The following is a 4,362-nucleotide window of genomic DNA, read 5'->3' as shown; positions in this document are numbered from 1 at the left end:
ATCTTTCCTCCCAAGGCCATTTTCATGACAAAAGGCACATTCTCTCGAGGTTAATTTTTGCTTTTCGATTTAGATCAAGAATTCATTCCACCACGGGTTTTCTTTTTCTCGATCACCCAATCTCAGCTCACCAAAGCTTCAAAATATGCTCATTCAGAATTTTTATTATTATTCTGAATCTCCAAGTTAGTCAATGTTGTGCAAACATATTTAAAGATGATCACACTCTTCCCATATATCAAGGTAGTCACAAAATGGCTATATTCCTCTGGTAGTGAGTGTAACAGAATCATAGCCTTGACTTCATCCTTAATATCTTCATCAAGATTCTTCAAATCATCAAGTAACTTTTCAAATCTTGAGACATGATCATGCATTGACACCCCATGCTTCATTTGAAAGCCATATACTTAGCTCATTGTATGAAGACGATTTTCAGGACTTTTCAGTAGGTACTTCTTCTCCAATGTACGCCACAAAGTCACAGCACACTCCTTATCTTTCACCAAGTATTTCACCTCCTTGGTCAAACAAGATCTGATTTGACCACAAGCTTTCTCGTTCATACGATCCTAAATTTCTTCATCACACAAGTGTCTTTTATTTTTCAGAACAACATCGAGATCGATTTGAATAAGGGCATTCATAACTTCACGCCTCCACATGCTGAAGTTGATTTTCCCATCAAACTTTTCAGCATCAATTTTCTGGCCTCTTATAACAGGTGCTGAATGGCGATTTGACAAATCTCGCCTCCCACCTGAAGTGTCTTTTGAAATAGTCTTGGTAGATTTCTCCCCAATTTTGGAAGTTTCACCTTCTACCATTTTCTTAACGAACTATTTTCACTTGAAAAACAGCCTCTGTGGACTATGATGTTAATTTCGCATGAATAAATGCACCATGAAAGTTCCCAGGAGACTGGACGGGAACTCGATCCCAATTAAAAACCAGAATCCTTAGACTCTTATTGCCTCTGTTGACAGAACTTTCCTAGACATGCAAAAATACACACTACTTACAATAGACTGTCTCCCAAATATAAATGGCCGACTCCACTGTATTCGTGAATAGTACTGTATACGTGAATAGTACCGTATATGTGAATAGTATCGTATCCCCCCAAGTACGAACCGTCGGCTCTGATACCACTTATTGTGTGCGGAATGCGGAATCAAGCGCACCAAATAATTATAGAAAAATAAAAGACACAAGAATTACGTGGTTCAGTAATTAAACCTACATCCACGGAGGTAAGAAAGAATAATTATTTATTTAATAATTAATAGAGTACAAATATTTGAGTAACGAATCTCACTTCCTAGAAACCCAAATATACCGAGTACTCTCACACTCTACAGGAAAGATAAATTCCCTAGACACACTTCTATCACTTCTCTCAAAAGCTTAGAAACTTATAAGCTTAACAATTTTGGGATGCTAACAAATGAACAATGGCCCTTCTATTTATAGGAACCGTAGCTCACCTACCACTTTCAATTTGGCTACAACTTGCCAAATTGACATATTGAATTTAGAATGGAAAATTAATTTGGTGGGCAACAAAATCAACAATTTTGAAAAAATCAATTGGCTTCTAGAAAACCATCACATTTTTCCTCCATGCAACTTCAACAAAATCGTGCCACCAACCTTGTCTTTTGAAATTGGCAAGCCCACCAACTTTGTCTTTTGAAATTTGTAAGCCATTCTTTGACTTTTCAACAAGCCTCTGCTCTCTCACGTATCAGTCTTGCTGGCCTAGCCGTCATGGGCCAGAACCTCGCCCTAAACATCGCTGAAAAAGGCTTCCCAATCTCCGTCTAAAACCGCACTACTTCTAAAGTCGACGAAACCCTAGATCGGGCCCACCGCGAGGGTCAACTCCCTTTGAACGACCATTACACTCGCAGGGACTTCGTCCTCTCCATCCAACGCCCTAGATCCGTCATCATCTTAGTCAAAGCCGACTCCCCCGTTGACCCAGACCATCACCGCCCTCTCGGAGCAACGAGTGGTACCTCAATACCGAGCGCCGTATCCATGAAGCCAGTTAGAAGGGTTTGCCTTATCTCGGCATGGGGGTCTCCGGGGGTGAGGAAGGCGCGTCATGGTCCCTCTTTGATGCCCGGTGGCTCCTTCGAGGCCTATAATAATATTCGAGGTGTTTTGCAAAAAGTTGCCGCCCAAGTTGATGATGGCCCTTGTGTTACTTACATTGGTGAAGGCGGGTCTAGTAATTTCGTTAAGATGGTTCATAACGGAATTGAATACGGAGACATGCAGTTGATTTCCGAAGCTTACTATGTTTTGAAGCACGTGGGTGGAGTCAGCAATGCCGAGTTAGCAGAGATATTTGATGAGTGGAATAAGGGCGAGTTGGAGAGTTTCATGGTTCAGATCACTGCTGATATTTTCAAGGTGAAGGATGAATATGGTGAGGGTGAGCTTGTTGATAAGATTTTAGATAAGACCGGAATGAAAGGGACTGGCAAATGGACCATTCAGCAAGCTGCTGAGCTCTTAGTCGCTACCCTGACCATTGCTGGGTCATTGGATTGTAGGTACTTGAGCGGTTTGAAAGAGGAAAGAGAGGAAGCCGCCAAGGTCTTGAAAGAGGCGGGATTGAATGATGAGGTACAAAATGTGGGAGTACATGTTGACAAGAAGAGATTGATTGATGATGTGAGGCAAGCTCTGTATGCTTCCAAGATTTGTAGTTATGTGCAAGGGATGAATCTGTTGAGGAGTAAGAGTAATGAGAAAGGATGGAATTTGAATTTTGGCGAATTGGCGAGGATTTGGAAAGACGGGTGTATTATTAGAGCTATTTTTTGGATAGGATTAATAAGGCTTATTAGAGGAATCCAAATTTGGCTAGCTTGGTCATGGATCCAGAGTTTGCGAGGGAGATGGTGCAGAGGTAGGCAGCGTGGAGGAGAGTTGTGGGGTTGGCTATTTCTGCTGGGATTAGCACTCCTGGGATGTGTGCTACTCTTTCTTATTTTGATACTTACAGGAGGGCGAGGCTACCAGGGAATCTTGTTCAGGCTCAGAGAGACTTGTTTGGGGCGCATACTTATGAGAGGATTGATCGCCCTGGGTCTTTCCACACTGAATGGACAAAACTTGCCCGCCAGACTGGTGCCGGTGTTGGTGCGTTCAATTGAGCTGCTGCCTTTTGTTACTTGTTTGTTTGATTGATTTTTTAAATTGGGTATTGATGATGTTCAATTCGAATTAGGGTTGCATGTTTCATTGGGAATTTCATGCCTAATTATCAATTAGTCTCAAAGTTTAGCTGTTAATAAGAAATGGAACTTGAAATTAATAGGAGGAATTTGCATTAAATAAGAAATAAGAAAGATTGTCATTTTTTTTGTTGAAATTAATATATACCACTATAAGTCTACAATCTCCCAATAAATTGATAACTCTTAAATTACAGGAATATGTGTTTTTTTTTTTGAATGGTGGTAAATGAGTGAGAGGTTGAAATTGCTTAAAAAATTACAGATCACCACTAATTTTGTTAGATATGTGAAGTAAAATTCTCGTGTTTTTATTATGAATTCGGTCAAAATTATTTTATGTGAGAGCATAAAAGTGGGGAAGTTAGGAAGTCTAGAATTTGATGCTTAAAAAATTTTTAAATTGTAGTTTAGCACACGAAAATTTAACTAAGAGTGCTGCGTGAATTTTATTTATTGTTAAATATTAGTATGAGAAATTAAAGGTAACTTTTCATGTGATGTTAAGAGAATGAAAGCCAGACAAACTGGGCATAAATTCCTTCAAAGCATTCCTCTAACTCTGCAGCTTCTCAGTATTCTCCTTTAATCTTTCTTCAAGCTTCAAAAATGAATCCCCAAAATTCCCAGTTTGGTTTCTCATGCCTGGTGGATCAACCTGATAGAAAACCGAAATCACAATCTGGGTTGGATCATGACAGATGGTATCTATGCAGCTTCACGTGTCCTCTTGAACAATGTTGAGGCAAACCTCAGTAAGGATATTGAGTCCCTAAACGGGAGTGTATATAACACCTTAGGCAAATCCCACATTGACAAAACACAAGAGAGATGCTGGGTCTATAAGAGGTAATCCACACCTAAATTGGCAAGACGCGTTTTAGGGTGTATAGGCACTCTAGAAACAAAACCGTGCATGCCTTGTTAAGGTTCAAAGCTGACAATATCTTTTTAGGTCTAGGTTAGGTCATGACGATCTAGGCTGGGTCATGACAATAAGTGGCATATTTTCATTGGTAGATATATGTGCGCAAAATGTAGGACAGAAGGCCAATAATTTTAATTTTACAATACACATCATGTGCCTCTCATACGTTATACTCATCATCTA

The 4,362-nt window shown here is 39.9% G+C and overlaps 1 pseudogene; it reads left to right on the top strand.

The window, feature by feature from the left end:
• Nucleotides 1-3,180, top strand: part of LOC18045799 — a 4,465-nt pseudogene extending 1,285 nt beyond the window's left edge.
• The last annotated feature ends 1,182 nt before the right edge of the window (nt 3,181-4,362 follow it).

The sequence above is a fragment of the Citrus clementina genome, unplaced genomic scaffold (genome assembly GCF_000493195.1).
Source record: "Citrus clementina cultivar Clemenules unplaced genomic scaffold, Citrus_clementina_v1.0 scaffold_3, whole genome shotgun sequence".
Lineage (NCBI taxonomy): Eukaryota > Viridiplantae > Streptophyta > Magnoliopsida > Sapindales > Rutaceae > Citrus > Citrus x clementina.
Note: the sequence above shows the minus strand (reverse complement) of the source record. Positions and strands in the feature narration are given on the sequence as shown.